Here is a 19,565-nt window from a genome sequence, read left to right as displayed (position 1 = left end):
ATAATATCTCATGCAGCTGACCCGAGGATTAAAAGGGAAGAGATGATATATGGTGACTGGCAGAAAAAGTAAGCTTTTAAGATTTTACTCAGTGTCATTATTAGGATTATTATTAAAAATAATGTTATTTTTATTATTGTGTGCCTTATGCTAGCTCCAAAGGTAGAAAACAGCACTTATAGTTACAAGCAAAAGCTCTGAATTCCTGGAAAGGTTTCAATTTTCTAATTTAATGTTTCCTGTGATTTTCCTTCATTTTATGGCTCCAGCACCCAATAAACTATCTCATAATGACAGCTTTCTTAGATGGTGATATAACTAGGACAAGTTATTTGGCTTTCCCTTGGATGACTTGCTTAAAAATCATCGGAACCAATGGCAGTAACAAGGGACTGCTGCTTTACTTCTGGCGTACGATTATCAGGGTTCTGGAAAAATTTCAGGCAAGTGATTATCTGGGGTAAATGACTCTTCTGTTTTGCCATTCTTTCTAAAATTCTTAGTTCTTACAATTCGGGGACTGCTTAGCCTTACATTTTCCCATAAACATCAAAAGACATATTAGAGTAGAACTGTATATATATACATATATATATATATATAATGTTTTTGGGGGAGAAGAAATGAAAAACTGAAAACCTTGTTTTAAAAACAAACAATTCTGACTATTAACTGATGCAAGAGTCATGTTTGAGTTGAGGAAAGAAGAGAGGGGAAACGAGATGGAAATTGTAAACCAATTGGTAGAGCTAAACTAAACCTTTGAGGCTCCCAGGAACATATTATTAAGCATACAGTCCACACCTGTAATAATGTGACTATAGATCTTCTATGTCTTAGTATGACATGACACATCATAGGCTTTGTAGCTCAGGAAAACAACAACAACAACAACAAAAGATTGGTTTAAGTATTTAAGTCATCATATCAGGGCTTACATAAATACAAATCAATCTTAGAACAACATTTGATACTATCAGTCTTATGAAGAAGGTAAGCACATCCAGCCTTTAAAGTCTCCAAAAAGGTGTAGTATTTTATAAGGAATGTCTGTCCTCATATAAACTCATTGTACAGTAGAAGGATTTAAAAGTAGCTCTATTTGTAAGAAAAAGTGCAGACTTGCCAAAGAGCGATATCAGATACTTTCAGGTGGCCTAAGCCCTGGCTTTTACAAAATGCTTGGATGCTCAGTTCATTGACATCCTATAGTTGGATTTGGAGGGCTCTTGTACAAAACGAAAAGATTCCAACTAATATGTGCAAAAGGATAAGTTTTATTCTCTTTCTGTAATTCAGCCTTGTTTAGAATGACCAAAAAAAAAAAAAAAAATCCTGAAAGAGTTAGGCTTTCGGCTAAAGAAAGGGTTTTAAGTTCAGCTGTCCTATAGTTTGTGATGTGATAGGAGAGAGTCACGGTGAGTACAGGCAGCTTGCCAAATGAAAACCAGTACATGCAAGTGGAGGGATGCTAGGGAACAATCATATGCAAGCACACTTTTATACAGGGACAGCATCAGTCTTTCTTAATGCTATGGAAGACAGAAAAAATTTTCAAGAATTTAGAAAGTAGGTGGACCCATTGTTCGAGTGAGAAGTGAATGTGCTTTAGGAGTTCGTTGAAGTGTTTTTGTGAAAGCAATTTTATGAATAAAAGATGATTTCTAGAATCCATTATGAGTTCAGAGAGTCACTATTTTTCAGAGTGTGCTCAGGAAGTCATAGTAAAATGAGTGTACACACTAAACAAGCAAATAGAAAACATGGTTTCTTTTTCTGTGGAGCTGGAGGTATTTCCTATGAAAGAAGCTACTATTAGCCCTTCCAGCTTACATGGAATTTATGTGAGGACATTTTGAGCACTGCTGTCTCAACACCTCATCCATTATGTCACTTTCCATCACGCATTTGCTTACTTTTCTCTTAAGTTGTCATCTCAGGCTTTACAATGTTGATGCATTGTGGAACTTATGCTATTTCACAATAACTCAACCAGATCTACATAAGAAATCATTTCTCAAGAACTTTCTCTTGCTATTATTCACACTAGGTTTGTCTCCTTATAGTATTTTTCTAAGACCCTCACTAGTTTTCTTTTTAATAATATGATTGGCCATGTTTAATATGTATCACTATTTCACTTGCTCCACCAATGGAATGAGTCAGATGCGAATATCTGGCCAACAGGAACATTACCATCAAAAGATTATTAATCATTTCATGTATTTTGGGAATGCATTTAATACCCACTGTGCAATTAATTGATCAATATTTATTATGTTCTTGCTACATTCTCAGGCACTGCTCAGAACCAACTATATACCTCTCTTTAAATTACTAAGAAATTTATTATCTGTAATATCTTAATATTCATTTGACAGAAACTCATGCATTTTGTATAATATTTCTTATTTCCTTCTTTGAGCCTGGTATTATGCTAAATGCTTTGTGTACATCATTCTAATCTTCTCCCAAATCTCTTCAGAGTAGGAATTATTACCCTCTTTTTATAAATGAGACATTGGAACTAACAGGCATTGAGTAACACACCAAAACCACATATCTAGCAGTGGGGGGAGGGGTTTTCCAAACCTAGACACTAAGACACCACAGCTTACCTTTTTGTCCTAGACCACGTGGTTAGGGGGCATCAGCCAAACCTTACTGAAAAGTCTGCACAGTCAGAGAAACAAATCTTGAAATTTCACTGACTACCTGGTCCTTTCCACGATTTATTCATTATACTTATATTATACTTTTACTTAGTTTTTGATTAACTAAGGATTGTAGTTGTTGACTTTTAAGTGATGAATCAGCAAGGCTATGAGCTGAACAAAAAATGTAGAAAAAAGCCAAAGGAAGAAAGATAATTTGGGAATAAAATCTATGTGCAAGGGAAGAGGAAGACCTGTAGACTAATGGTAATTGTGACTTTAAAATTAAAAATTCTCCTTAGTTGAGAAGATTCTCCAGAGAAAAATCAAGCATTCACAAAATGATCTGGATTCTTTCTTCGCTTAGCTTTCCCTCTCTCCCTGCCTCTTTTTTTACCTCTCTCCTCCCTTTCTTTATTTCTTTCCTTCCTTCCACATTAATTAATTATGATATGCAAGGTTCTATGTTTGATGCTTGGACTACAATGATGAATCCTGGAAGATATATGTGTAAGGAGATAATTATAAAATATAATCAAATCAGTTGAAAATTGTCGAGGTAGAGCTTTAAGTGAAGAAAATTAAGCAAATTAAATATATAAATATATTATTCATATATGTGTATATTCAAAATTTTAATTATATATGTTATATATATGATATATAACATATATCATATATATATCAGATATATATAACATATATATATCAGATATATATAACATATATAATGAGGATATACATACACAGTATATGCCTTAGGAAAGAAAGTTTCTTGAAGGAATGGACTGTGTATTATATTTACCTTTTTAAAAAATTATCCACTGAATCTATCTTATCCTTGAAAACTGATCCTCAATAAATACCTAAATTACTTTCTCTGGTGAATGCCTAAGATGACAACTCCTTTGTTCTGTTCAGCTTAATTTTATATATGAATTTTAAACTTTTCTTTTCTGTCAAAAGAAAGACCTTTAATGACAGCCACAATACTTGTATATTGTCTATTTCTTCATAATTTTTAAAATATTGTCAGATAATCATTTCATTTTTGTTTTCCTTAAAACAGCCTGGGTTTTCATTTTTTAGGTGAGTAGATAGAGGTTACAGAAGTCTCTGCGATTTCCTTGTGATCACTCAGCTAGGAAAGGGACATTCAAATCCTGCCCATCACATTGTACTGACACTACAAGAAGGAGTTTAAAGTGAGACTTTCACATTTCAGAAGCTTAAATTGAAAACAAAACAAACAAAAAAATTTTCCTTCCATTACAACATAGTAAAGTAGCAATGTGGGCTCTGTAGATAGTAAAACCTGGAGCCACTATTTACCAACTGTGGGTCTTTGATGAAGTCAAAATTAAGCTTGCTAAGTTTCAGAGCCTTTATATTTCAAAATGTGAATAATAACTACTTCAGAAGGACTGTTGCAGAGATGAAATGAGATCACATGAGGGGTTGTCCCATACTATGCCTGCCAAAAGGGAAGGCGTTATTATCAGAGCAATAGTCCATATGAGTTAAGGCAATTCAAGGAAGGGTAAATATTGTATGTTTAATCTGCTCAAGGAGGCATAAAGGAAGAAATGGAAATTAAATTGGCCTTTTGAGGAAGATAAGCTTTAGGTTGGCAAAAAAAAAAAAAAAAAAGGAAGAGAGAGAGAGCATTCTATAGAGAGGGGCAGAACAAGTGAAGCCAGGAAAGAGAATGATGAAAATTGGAGGAAGTCTGACCAGGGAATGCTTATGTTGGGGAATCAAGGAAATAAGGCAAAACATTGAAGGAAAATTAATTGAAAGGGGCTTGGATTCTAGGTGGGGAAAACGTGACTTTTGATTTGCCTTCTACCAACTTCTAAATCAGAGGATAACATAATAGAAGTGATGTTTAGAAAGAAGAGCTTTAAATCTTAGCATAAGTTGGATGAGAAGAGCTCAAAACAGGAACCGGGACATAGGTTATTGAAATCAGTAGTACAGAAGTAAAACTTAATCTAGTGGGAAGGAGATGAAATGTCTATTGGCACATCTCCTCAGATGTCCCACAATTATGTCAAAATCAATGTTTCCACAACTGCCTCCAATATAACTTCCATCCTCTATTCTCTTTCCTTTTCCTACCAACCATTTTGTGACCCAAATCTAGGAATTATCTTTAACCCTATGTTATCCCTTCATGTAAACCATTCAGTCATAAAATCCTGTCAATTCTGCTTGGTAAATATCCTCTCTTCCAACTTCATGGCCACTGCAATTATTCACTGAGCATCTACTCTGAAATAGGTACTGGGATACAGTGGTGAACATGTGGCTTGCAGTCTATCACAGAAGGCAGACATTAAGCAGATATCCTGGGTGTGATCATTGGTACAGAGAAATACAAGATCCTATTTTTGTGTATCGCAGGGCTGTGAATTCTGATATGAAAGGTCAATAAAGGCTTTTCTGGAGAAGTGGCATTTAAACTGAAACCTGAAGGATGAAAAGGGGTTAAGTAATGAAAAAGAAGTCAAAAATTCCAGAAAGAAGAAATATCGTCTGCAACCATCCTAAGTCAACAAAGGACCTGGCGTAGTTGAGGAGATAAAGGTTGGGGGTGTGGGAGTAGGGGGTGGGAACAGAGAATTTCACAGAAGAAATAGATGACCATTCTGTGTGTCTTCTGCTGAACTACCAAAATCATTTTCTCATTTTCTTTCCTTCTTTCTTGGACTACTCTCATCAGTTTTTCAACTTGCTGCTAGAGTGACCTTTCTAAAATGCAAACCTCATTATGCTGCAAATTCCACAATGGTTCCCCACTGCATACTCAGGAAAGGTCAAATTCCCATTATCGCACCTGAGATCCTTCAGTTTCCTTCTCTTTGTCTTCTACCTTCTCCAACCATAAGTGCCAATTATACTATTTAAGACTCTTCAAAAGACTCATGCCTGTTCACCTACCTCTGTCTTTGCCAAATGCTATTTCCCAATCTAGAACGCATTTGTTTGCTTGGAAAACTCATACTCATCCTTTAATGCAACTCAAATGCCATATTCTCTAAACCAGATGTTAAGCAAAGTACAGTCCATAAGCCAAATCCAACTCCTGCCTATCCATGTACAACCTATGATCTAAAAATGATTTTTAAATTTTTGAGGTTGAAATAAAATTTAAAAAAATATTTTATGATATGTGAAATTTTTCTTAAGTTTAAATTTCAGTGGCCATAAATGCACATTATTAGAACATAACCATGCTCATTTGTTGACATATTGCCTGTGGCTGCTCAATAAATATTTAATGAAGAAATGAATGAATGTGAATGGGGTCATGGCCATGGAGGGTGAGAATGAATGTGGAATGTGTTGAGCACCGAAGTGACATTTTGTATTCATATCACAAATTTCTGCTACTTTTCTATATGACATTTAGCTGAATTTTAAAAAATATAATAAAACCAGGAATCGTTTTCATTCAAATGCCAGGGAATATAAGAGAAGTTTGACTAAAACAGAAGGGCTATGTTACAAATGAAGGTCTTACAAGCTCCAGTAACTGACTCTTATTACACTGAGAACTTTTATTACATTGAGTACCATTTCCTGACTTTTATAAGAGTCATTCTGGGCAGGATATTCACACTTGCTGATGCCTTTGTGTGCTCCTGGGCCAACTTTTCCTTTCTTTTCTTACCACTGACTTATTTGCCTTCTGCATATGAGCCTACATTTAACTTGTCTGAAAGCAAAGTAGATATCACAGTGTAAGAAATTAAAAACCATCCTTGTATGTAAGAGAAACACATATACACATAAACACACACAGTCCACAGAATATGTAGGAGAGCTTTTTTCTCAATTATTAATACAATGGAGATTCCAGCTTTCACCTAGAGTATTTATCACTGAGATTTGGACCAGTTTGGTCATTTTCATTGACATGCTGAGATAGGATCTCCAGACATCTATTTCCAAGAAGGTTTTGCGAAGACCTCTGAAAATTATTTCATTCTGAGCAAAAAGAGAATCTAGAGAAGGAGTTTAGGCAGTAGCAGAGCTTTAGTGGTCGTAGAAGAGAGTGACCGAAGGAGGGTATTTGCTCTTTCTGTCTGCCAGACCAGTCCTCAAGGACTCATCTCTAGTCCCTATGTGAATGTTGAATCTGAAAAGACAGTTTTTCAGGAAATTGGTATGAGAATGAGTCATCATAGGACCAAAAAAAAAAAATAAATAAAAGTTGGGAGCAAGGAAAGGAGGAAGGCCTCTCTCACTTGACGGCCTTGAGTTTAGAACAAATCCCTGCTTCAGTGGCAATGCCAGAGTAACAGGCTGTGCCGCAAACGCACACAGAAGTACCTGCAGAGGAGTTCTCTGCCAAGAAGGCTGTACCCAGTACAAGTGTCAACAAGTCGGCACATGGGTCTCTGGGAACACACAAGAAGTTCATCCAAACATGGAAGGTCAAAGGTTTCCTGGAGATGAACTAGCTCTCTTGAGACCTATACAAAGGAGTGGGGAGGTGGAGAAACATTTCCTACAAAAGCTGGATCTTCATCATGGCCAGTTTGGGGAACTGCAACTCATTTTGTTCTTACCACAACCCTATGAAGTGAATACAATGATCATCTTCACTTGCAAATGAGAAACTAAAGCATAGAAAGGTAAAGTAACTTGCCTTAAGTTACTTAGCTAAAAAGTGGAAGACCTAGCATCTAAACGCAGGAGAACTGACTCCTAGGTCTATCATCCTAACTTCTTCTGCATAACATTACTAGTTAATGGACATCTTTAATTAAACTTATATAATAAGTTATATACCATATTGAGTAATATATACATATTATCTGATCTAAACATGTTCCAGTTATCTCTAGCTTCATACCACAACTTAGTGACTCACATCAATAACTGCCATTTATTTTGCTCATGAATCTGAAATTTAGGCTAAGCTCTGTGAAGAAGATTCATCCCTGCTTAGAACAGTAAACTGCTTAGGATAGTTAACTGCTTAGAAGAGTACCTGGCACGTAATAATTGCTATACAAATGTTAACTATTATTCTAGATTTAATTACAGTAAGCTTCCATATCCATGGGTCTGCATTTGCAGATTCAACTAACTGCGGATCAAAAGTATTTTCTTAAAAAAGGTTATGCTGTTGCTGACATGTGCTAAGTAGTTAGGTCTACACAGGCTGCATCTGTACTGAACACATAGACTTCATTTTTTTTTTTTTGGTCATTATTCCCTAAATTATGCAACATAACAACTATTTACATGACATTTACATTGTATTAGGTATTAAAAGCAATCTAGAGATGATTTAAAGTATATGGGAAGATATGTGTAGGTTATAGGCAAATACTACACCATTTAATATAAGAGACTTGAGTATCATAAATTTGGGTATCCATAGGCATCCTGGAACCAGTCCCCCGCAGATACTGAGGGATGACTGCAATTGAATGTCTGTTTCTCCCGAGAGATGGTTTGCTTTGAAGGGCAGGGCTCTCTCATTCTTCTTTTCACTCTAGAGTTTAATCCAGGAGTTCAATATATGCTAATTATACTAGAGAGAGTTTTGTCATCTGACTGATCTTATTCAATGAGTTCTCAAATTTCAAGTAATCAATTTTTTCCTGAATTCTCTTTTTGGGAAAAAAAAAAGCCTATTTAAAAGTAAACCAAATATATTTGGGAATTCGGTCACGAAAGTTGATGCACATCAAGTATGTAGAATATTCTATACCTTTTACATTTGCTACTTTACTTACATTATTAATAACTAGAAAAGCCTTTTAGAAGTCATCACTGGCATCTCCCTTATTTTATAGGTAAGGAAGGTAAATATCAGAGCTGTTAATTATTTTTTCAGACTAAATCCAAGATACCCAATATTTCTTGTTTACTTCACTTCTTCCATTCCATTTATTCAAAAAGAAATAAACATTACTACAATTATTGGGAAACTCAATACATCATTAATTAATTAATAGAAATAGCTTTTGAGTGCTTGCCGTATGTAGGTGCCATGCTAAGTCCTAGTGATGTAAAATGATTGAGTCACAATCATGGTCCTCAAAGAGAGACATCTTGAAGGAGACAGATGCAAATACAAATAACCTTCACGCCACATGAGGAGCCCATCCCAGCACATGATAATCTGTATAATATGCTTCTGGGAAAAAAAATAAACCCAGTCTAAGGGAAGAATCTATTACCATTCTCTAAAGAGGTAACATTTGAGTTGTGTCTTGAAAAAGGAATAGCATTTCTCCAGAGAGTGAAATTCTAGAAAGCAAAAAACATAGATCAATTATCAAATGCTCATTTAATAACCACTGTGGGCTGGGACATATGCTGTGGACTAAAGTACAAGAATAAGCAAATAATAAAGTTCCTGCCCAAGTGCATCTTATATTACAGCAGGAAATTTGAAGGGTTAACTACAGGTGATTTGTCTTTTAAAAGTTCAATGAAAATGTTTGAAGGAGATTTAACTTGGGGGTAGAGAGGAGAAGAGAGAAGCAGGGATACTTCCTGAGAAAGTGACCTTGAAGTTAAAGCCTAGGGGAGCATTAACTACTCTAACCAAAATGTGGAGAAGGCAGAGCATTAAGAAGCAATGACAGTACTATGTCTAATGGTTCTGAGGAGGTAATCAGCTGTTTATAAAGATGAGCAAGGTTTGCATATAAACAATAAGAACAGGAGTGACCTGAGATGGCTTTTGAAAGGTAGGTGGGGCCAAGTCAAGGAATACCTGTGGGCAACATCAAGGAAGGCATGGCAAGATTTAAAAAAAGAGATTACTAAAATGATCAAATTTGTAATCTTAAAAATCACTCTGACTCCATAGGCAAAGCCATAAGGGTGTGAAAGGCACAACATATTTAAGAACTAAAGGTCATTTTCTAAGGTAGGAGTTTAGGGCCTGAGGTGGGCAGCTTCAAGGAATGCAGGCTGAAGTCAGATCCTGAAGAAAGTCCCTTTTGTCTCAGCGTAAGACTTGCGCATCTTATTCAGCAGGGAATAGGGGCATATTGATGGTTCATATGTAGGAGAATAAAACACAAGAATAATGCCAAAAAGAGTCATGTGCATTCATTTATGTAGATAATGGATTGATAAATTTTATAAATATTTTATAAAAATTTGGAAAGAAAAAATAGCTATGCATTTCATTGAGCCAGAACGACCTATTTCTGCTTTCCAGTTGTTTGATGTTTGTTGAAGACCTCAGAGGTAAAAAGAAACAGACTCAGACATGATAGAGAAGGGCAACTAAGGCATTGCCGTACAATGCCTGATGAGATGAACTTTTCGGTAAAACTATGCGAACTCTCAGAGGAAATGCCTGGGCACATGCTAGAATAGTGCCTGCTCTGGTGATGCAACTTAATGTTGCCTCTACTTGCTACAATTTTACTTTGTGCCTCTGGGTGGTAATTACAGATTGTTTGATCTCAGTCAATAAAATACTCTCCAATTTCCCCTTAAGACATCAGAGACGAATTTATTATAGTAAAAACATTTTCCCATACTACTATTTAAATTTCAAACATACATGTCTAGTCATTCAATTTCTAGCTACAGGCTTTTTAACATACAGACTAAGTGCAAATTAAAAATATAAGAACATTACTCATGTTTCTGGAAGAAAGATGGATGGGTTTTCAATAACTTAAATCTAGTCTTATAGAAGTTGTGTTGATGAAGCTGATGAAGGTTAACTTCTTGATCAATCTACACTGGCTGTCTCCCATGACAGTCTATATTTCGAAGCTCATATCGAACAGATGATGCAAGAAATACCTATGTTCAGAATTTGAGAGTTACTTTTAAAAATTCAATGGAATCCTACTGTAATAATTTTCTCAACCCCTTGTTTCATACATATCATGGTCCAAATTCTACCCCTCAACTTATTATAACCACTCATCTTAGAGTATCTCTGTAAAACGGAAAGGAATGCTTTTCCACATACCTCTTGTGTTATAAAGGGGTACCTTTCTATTTAATAACTTATGAGGCTGCTACTTGTAAATGCACCTGTAGCAATAGTAGACTTGGAAGACATACAAAGAGCTTCCATTTGTCCAGTGATTATGTAATTAAACCTCATCGATACATTCACAAAGAATAGAGAAAAAAATCACACCCTGAAATCAGTGTCATTGACACCTTGGAAATGTGAATCAGTTTATATCCTTGCTAATTTGGTGAAATATACAGCTCTAAATTTGGAAGTTGAATGTTTTCTATTTACTACATACACTACACTGTATTATATGACACTAAATAGCAGGCTAAATAAATATGATTTTTAAATGTAAGTGATACTATTATTATATGCCCAGTAAAAAAAGTCTTTAAAACAAGTGAAAGAACTCATGTTCTGTGTCAAATGTCTTCAAAACACTGTAATCTCTCAATTCTGTGGTGATTTAAATGTTTGTTAAGGAATATAATTGACATAGTTTATAGTAAAAGTTGAAGTAATATTCTGAAAAGGCATTAGTAGTAGTGTTAGAATTGAATCATTAAACATTAAAAGCATTAAAATCCTTTAAATTTTTTTCTGAGAAATATGGAATAGCACTAAATCAAGAGAAGTATGGCAGCTCCACTCTCAAATGGCACATAACCTTGAGGAGATTAGATATGTATATTATGTTAAATAATAGAGTGGTTCAATAGTTATAGAACACAGAAGACCACACACACACACACACACACACAGACACTGCGGAGGTATGATGCAATAGCTGATTAATGAAATGTGAAGACATTAAGTGCTATGAGGTCATATGTACAGAGTGCAGTGCATTGCTGTTGTAAAGAAAACTTCACAAGGAACTTAGAAATTGATAGGCATTAAAGTACTATTATGAAATGGGCAGATGGAGATGCTAAGGAAAGGCTTTTAAGAAGGGAGAGGTGGGAAATGGGGGTGGGCATGAGGTATCAGACAGGAGGGCAAATAGGAAGGGGGCAGCCAGCATTAATATCAAGCAGTGACTAAATTAGTCTGGACAGATTCAAATATTTATGAAGGAGAATAGCAGGAAGAGGGTTGCAGTGTTAGGTTGAGGAACGTGTGGGACTTCTTTAGCCAAACTCTGTTTGCAAATTTCCACTAAATGGTAGTCTTTTACTTCTCCTGACCATTGATGGTGATGAACTTCTGGTAGATCAGGCGGGATGTCATTAATTCCCTTGTTCGATTCATCTTGTCATATTCTGAATCTATTACATGGAGCTTAGTACAAACTGGCTTTTCCAAAAAAGAATGTAGATGACTGCGAAATAGGTTTCTGAAATGTGCATCTCAATTTGTCTTTTATCTCAACTGTCTATAGGGCACTTACCTGAATGCCAATAAATATATCTGAATTTCTATTTCTGATGCCACTTTCTTGCTCAAGAATGAGGAAATATATTTGCAAGCAACGCCTCCGACAAAGGGCTAATATCCAAAATATACAAAGAACTCATATGACTCAATAACAACAACAACAACAACAACAAAATAATTCAATAAAAAAATGGGCAGAGAATCTGAACAGACACTTCTCTCTAGAGGAAATGCAAATGGCCAACAAATATGTGAAAAGATGTTCAACATTGCTAGCTATTAGGGAAATGCAAATCAAAAACCACAATGAGATACCATCTCACACCTGTTAGAATAGCCATAATCAACAGGACAAGTAATAACAAATGCTGGAGAAATGAGAACCCTCATACACTGCTAACGGGACTGCAAATTACAGCCACTATGGAAAACAATATGGAGATTCCTCAAAAAACTAAGAATTAATCTACCACATGATCTAGCAATCCCTCTAGTGGATATTTACCCCAAAGACTTGAAAATTCATATTCATAAAGATATTTGTTCACTAATGTTCATAGTAGCATTATTCACAGCGGCCAGGACCTGGAAGTAACCTAAGTGTCCTACGACAGATGACTGGCTAAAAAGCTGTGGTACATATATACAATGGAATATTACTCAGCCGTAAAAAAAGATGAAATACTGCCATTTGCGACAACATGGATGGACCTTGAGATAATCATGCTAAGTGAAATATTCCAGACAGAAAAAGTTGAAAATCACATGATATCATTTATATGTGGGATATAAACCTAAAAGCAACAAAAGAATAAGACAAACGAACAGAAACTCATGGACATGTACTATAGACTAGTGGTTACTAGGCGGTGGGGGAGAAGGGGGAAGGTAGACGGGGTAAAGGGGTTCAAATATAAGGGGATGGGGAGAGGGTGAAGTGGGTAAATGGAATCAAATTTATAGTAAGTGGAGGAAATTGGACTTTGGGTGGTAAACACACGATAGAATATACAGATGTCAAATTATAATGTACATTTGAAAATTATATAATTGTATTAACCAATGTTATACTGATAAATTTAATTTGAAAAAATAAATAAATAACCTACAGTGAATCCTCAGTGTTTCCCCCCAAAAGAATAAACTACTCCTTCTGGTTTTTAAGGACCAGTTTTATCTATATCTACCTACCTATTATCTCCTACTATTATCTCCTACTAATCCTAACCACAGCACAGGAAGGCATTTCCCAGAAGAATCCATTTCTTTATTTTCCCTTTGTGTGTGTGTATGTGTGTGTGTGTGTGTGTGTGCTTTTGCAAATTCTACTTGGACAGCTTAGAATGTCCATATCTAAATCACCATGCCTTTCTTTGTTTTTCTTCTAATCAAGCTGCTATGTAGTCTTTAAGGAGTATATCAATCTTACTTCCTTTCTTAGAGCCTTCTCTGATATTGAACTCTCCTTCAAACTTCTTAATAACTTCGCATCTAATCTTTGATAAACCACTAAGCTTTTGCATTCTCACTCTCTTTTAGGTTTGTGTTCTTAAACAAATTTCTTCAGCTAGATTTTTAATTCCTTGAGGACACAGAATAGAGTGTCATTTGTCGTTTACATGAAGTGTGTTTTCAAATATATCATGAGAGATATCTTTCTCATCAAAATTGCTTCCTATTACCTTTCTGCCTGATCTCCCTATGGCCACTTCTAGAAAGCAAAGCAAAACAAACAAACAAAAGCATTTGTTTTTTATTTCATAATTATACACCCAATAAAATCTAAGGCACGGATATCCTCTCCGTACTTAGTGAAATAAGTAAGTATCAATACATGGCATTATTAGCATTCTGTGTCTTCAATATCTATGCAAAATTCAGCCAAATTATTCTCCAAAAGATGAACAGTTTGCTTTCCTATGCATAAATGTCTCATAACAAAAATAATTTCTGACTGAAATTATTCCTGGTGAAATTCAAATCTGGCATTGTTCCTCGTGCTTTTATATTTTCCTACCTTTCAATTTGAATGCCTTGTGTAAACCTAAAGCTAGCAGCTGAGTCTCTGCTGGATCCTTCGTGTGGCTCACTGGCCTGGCTATTTACCAGCAACCTCTGTTGCTTAGTCACAGTAGTTCTTGACTCAGCGTCTGTGATAAATGGAACTGAGGGTGGCTCAGAAACTCTAAACTTCAGGAAAGTGGGAGCCACCATCCCAGGTTATTATGAGACCCTCACCAAGGTGGCTCTCTCCCAGAGTTCCAGAGTAGGCTAGAGGGACAGTACCTTGCCTTGCTCCTCTTAACTTCTAGAACCTGCTTTTCTTCTGAGTCCTATTCAGGAAGAGGAGAAACATTGATCTTATTTCTGATTTCTATTTTTTATTTCCTATTACCCTCTGAGCATAAGAAGGGAGTAACCGTTTTTTCCCCTCTAGCTATTCTCCTGATTTTAACAGTGCACTGGGCATTCTAAGAGCTGGAATCTCCAGATTTCGGTCTTTGATGTGTTAAAAGAGACAGCATGTCCTTCCTTCACATAAAGCCAGCCTTTCCTCACTATTATCTTACAAAGAGGCTAAGTCTCAGCCTTTTCCTGTTCTAACCTAAATTTAACAGCAAATTAAGATCCGTCACTTTAATATTTGAAAAATAAATATCTGGATTATACATGAATTAGATAAAATATGTTTTTATTGATAGAAAAAAAATCTTCCCAAAAATATACTCTTTGTGAAGGCAATGTTTTCATAATTAGTTCCTAATAGTAGTAGCTATAAAATGATTTCTTATAATGTTACAGTCACAGGGCATATGTGTGGTTACAAAAATTCAAAGCTTAAGCCTGAATGTTCAATGAAGTTACCCCACATATCTTAAAAGAAGTTAAAAATACCAGCTTTCTAAATAGTATCATTTTGAGCAATAATTATTATTACTGTTAATTACTAATCTATTGCTTCCTAAAACTATCCACTCAGGACAATGACATTAATAATATACCGCCAGAGTTTTAAGAGACAAAAGCAGCCGGCCAACTCTTTGGTTATTTTCTCTTTTCCTTTTTTTTCCTTTCTGTTATCATTTATGCCTATAGCACCTGGTCTTCCTAGGTGGTCTCCCACCCAAGTACTAACCAGGGCCAACCCTGCTTAGCTTCCGAGATCAGACATCAGGCTTATTCAGGGTGGCATGGCTGTAGACCATGGACCATGGCTCCACTGGGGCACGAACCCAGGATCTTCTGCGTGTAAAGCAGATGTGCTAACCGCTACACTATGGAACCACGTTCTCTCTTTTTTCCTTTTAATTCAATACTCATTCATTCAGCATTTATTAAAAACTTAATTTGAACCAAGCCCTTCATGGGATGAAGCATTAGAGAAGAAAACTAATAAACATGGATCCTCTACCAGAAGAACTCACATATTTGTGTGCCAGACATTTTCTTTACTATATTTCTTTTTTCTTCCATTTACTTTCATAGTACAATAGCTTCCCAAATATACAAGTATTTCTCTGAATGATGAATAGAAAAGAACAGAATCTAAAAGAAGTCACTATTGTACCTGAAAGATTAATGCTCCACTCTTCATTCATGAGTACAGTTGTTTATTTAAAATTCTGTATATTCATTTTTTCATTCATTCATTCATTCATTCAATAAACATTTATTAAGCAGTTACTAGGACTCAACTGGAATAGCTGGCTTCTGGACATAAGCCATCTATCTTGGCCTTCAAAGTGATATTGGTCTACTGAGTCAGTATACATGATAGAGCTATAAGAGTGTTATGAATATGAAACAAGGAAGGAAGGGTTAATTGGGATGGGATGGAAACCCTTCACAGAAGAATGGATAACTTGAAATGATGTTGAAAAAACAGAAATAACTTAAATTGATGTTGAAGAAATAGAAGAGAATGTGATAGTTAAGTGGCAAAGAGCAATCTTGTGCAAGAAAACCATGAACACAGAGTCATGAAGGACTGAGAAAGCATCATCTCTTTAAGCCTAGAATATAGGTTCTGACAAAGAGCCTACTTTAATTTTGTTGAGCATAAAAAGGTGCCCAGTTAGAACATGACATCTCCTAGCCCTCCCTGCAAATAAGGGTTAAGAATGGCAGTGTAGCCTAGGCCTGGTTAATGAGTTAGAAGTAGTTGTTGTGCAGCAAGGCTTCCAAGCAAACTCCTTAAAAGGGGAGCAGGCCCAGCTGGGACAGGCCTTTTTCCCTTTTCCCTTCCTATTCTTCTCTCCGGGAATGTAAACATGATGCTCAGGGAAAGAACAATACCCGTGACCACAAGGTAACAAGCAAGTGTTAAAGATAGCTGAGCAGAAAGACGTAAGGAGCCTGCAGCCCTGAGACAGGATAGAACAGCTCTGTTGACCCTGCACTGTCTATCATATCCTTGTCGTTACCAGAGGGAAAAATTCCTTAATTAATTAAGCCATTGGTTTTCAAATTGGTGTTTCTTGGGCAAACTGATGGAGTCAACCTGAACAAACTAGACGAGGCCGACCCTAATGAGCCCAGTTAGAGTTTGAACTGTGTCTGGTTAAGTTTCTTAAACTTTGATAAGTTTGAGAATCACCAGAAATACTTGTTAAACATGCATGTATCTGAGCCACACCCAAATAGATTCTGATACTGACTTCAGTTGTCTAGGCGGCACATAGAAATTTCAACTTTACCCTGTGATGCTGGTTCTAAGATGACATTTAAACAAACAAACCCAACCCCCAAAATGACAGAAACATAAGAGCCCTCTCAGATTTGAGGATGTGGAGCAACTGATCCAATTGCTGTGGAAGGTAAAGCAAATGTTCTTTGTTTCTCTTTCTCTTCCTTCGCATTTTTCTACCCCACGTGGAGAGACAAAATGTTGTTCTACAGTTTACAGAATCCAAATCTGTGACATCTATGTTTGAGCATGAGGCTAATGAAGAAAATATTTTATGTTTAATTTAGCAACTCTTAAATAGTGCTTACTATTCTACAAGTGCTGTTCTGAGAACTTAACAAGTATTAATTCATTTAACTTTTATAAGAACTCTATGCAGTAAGAACTAGTATCCCAACTAATAAATGTGGAAACTGAGGCACAGAGCTGTTAAATAACTAGGTCACACAGCTATGAGGTGACTATGCTGCATCTCTAATCTTTGGACATCATAAATTTATTGGCAGTCCTAACTATTTATCAGTGACTACAAAAAATTCCATGATTTATTTAACTATAATGAGAATAAAAACATTTCTACCATACAGTTGTTCTGACACATAAACATCTGGAGAAATGAAGATCTCATAATAAAAACATGGATGTTTTTATTGAATTTGAATCTCATAGGCTGTGATGTTGCTTTTGATAAACAAGTTACTTGGCTAGCCTAGCTAATCCCCAAACATCTGTTCCTAAGTTTCTGAATTTCTGGGTTTTATGAATTTGGAAATCCTCACAGATCTGGAGCTATAACCAAAGTAATATTATGGGTCTACATTAGCATTTCTTCAAATATATTTTTCCTTAAACAGTTGTTCCACAATATGTTAAATTTTAAAAAGGCTTCCTATTGAAATAAATTTGGGAAATATTAGGTTATACAAAGTCCTTAATGCAGGAATTATCAGAACCATCATATTAAAAAGCCCACTGTAAATCTCCAAGAGAAAAATATATGTAGCAATCCTGAAAATTTGCCTATGGAATCATTTTTTTCTGAGTTTTCAGTGGTAAGGTTGTTCCACAGACCATAATTCTAAAAATGATTGCTTACTATGTATTGAATTTTAAATTTGTATTTTGTACACATTGTAGAAATATATTTGGCAGAACTATTCATAAAAGATTTTCCTTTGAATGCCGTGGGTACTCACTGATCTATGTAGTCATGTAGATCATAGAGTAGATGAGGAATAGAAAGAGAGAATGAAAAATTGCTAAATGCAACTTTCTCTCCTTACCAGCAGAAGAAAAGCACTGTTTTAGGAATAATTTCTAAATACTTATATCAGCTTTTTAAATTCCTTACAATTTATTTTAGCATTTCGTTCTAAATTTTTTTTCTGTTCTCAACTTGAAGAGTTCTGCTGTTTTTCCTCTGAGCCCTGCAAGATCAGTGTTTGGTATAGTTTCTTGTTTCTTTTTCATTCTCTGATCATAAAGCTATGACTGTAAAACATAAAAGCAAAAGATTAATCACCTTCAGCCAACCAGTAGACATCTTTTTTTCATCATCTGAAGTAAATGAGAGAAACAGTCTTAATGAATGCAGGATAAAAATCAAATCATATTTTTCTTAATAAGCTAAATGTGCTGAGAAATATTATGAAGAAACTGCAAAGTAAATAGTAAATAAATATGCCTGAACTTCTCTACTAAGGAAAATGCTCTCATTAATGTTGGTGCTTAACTATTTTGGTTTCATGAAACATGAAACATTTTAATAATCTGATTATGTAAACTCAAGGCTCTGAAAGGATTGCTGGATTTAAGAAGAGGTAAAATAAATGATTCATTTGGATATTTTTAAATTAAATATTTTAGCTGATGAAGAAAACTTGTTTAAAGTATGTAATAAAGGACTGATTAAATCAACTAACAGTCTAGGTCATGTGTGGACTTGTTTAATATCAGAACAGTGACTTCTCACTCAGTCTGATTAAAAATATTTCTCAGTTGAATTCAGGTTTTCTCTTTTCTCTGGGGAATACGTGTTTCTAAGGTAAGGAATCTTTCGGAGCCTTATTTTCATGTTCTTACTTTTCCCTGTGTGTGTGTGTCTCTCTCTCTCTCTCTCTTTTTTTTTTTCCCCCCATTTTTATTATTGGAAATCAGGTCTTTTATATGAGATTTGTGTTTATTATTTTTTTAAGGAATAAGATAGCTACATTAATTGATATTAATTACTATTGTTATTTACTCATTCCCAAACATATTATGTAAAGAGGATAAAAGAGTAAAGGCATTCCAAGTTGCCCCCAAGAAATGTCCTATCGTTGCATAAATAAGCAGTAATAGGGTTATAAACACCATCAATGACTTTATAAGATCTCCTCTAATAAAGCAGAGTGCTCATTTCCACACTTCCCTCCAACAAAATTTCCCAGTCCTTTGTCTTTTTGTGATGAAATGAAAATTAAGTGAAATCTGAATATTGCCATATTTCCAAGTTTTCTCTTCTATGTCTACCATATGTCTTCATATAGATATCACCAAACTGTGGTTTCCTAACAACAACAACAACAACAAATGGTAATCTCACGCAAATAATTAATCAATTTACTGAAGTTTTTCAGTGTTATATTGGAAATGTATTCCAAATGGGGTGGGTGAATCAGAGCATGGTGCTAAACAACCAAAGTCTTGTACTTCCAAGCCATCAAAAAACAACATGTAAATATCTGCTAAATACTTGTCAAAATGTAATCAATAACGGATGACCCAGGTTAATTTTTTACTCAGACCAATTAATTACCTCCATGCTTGACCTTAGCTTGGATTTCTAACCAGAGCCAATTGGCTTTAAATGTACACCCATAGAAATACAGGGAAATCGTTATTT

The 19,565-nt window shown here is 35.3% G+C and overlaps 1 pseudogene; it reads right to left on the bottom strand.

The window, feature by feature from the left end:
* Window positions 1-15,081: 15,081 nt before the first annotated feature.
* Window positions 15,082-15,197, bottom strand: LOC120607539 (uncharacterized; annotated as a pseudogene).
* Between the last annotated feature and the right edge of the window lie 4,368 nt (window positions 15,198-19,565).

Source organism: Pteropus medius, unplaced genomic scaffold (assembly GCF_902729225.1).
Source record: "Pteropus medius unplaced genomic scaffold, Ma_sr-lr_union100, whole genome shotgun sequence".
NCBI lineage: Eukaryota > Metazoa > Chordata > Mammalia > Chiroptera > Pteropodidae > Pteropus > Pteropus medius.
Note: the sequence above shows the minus strand (reverse complement) of the source record. Positions and strands in the feature narration are given on the sequence as shown.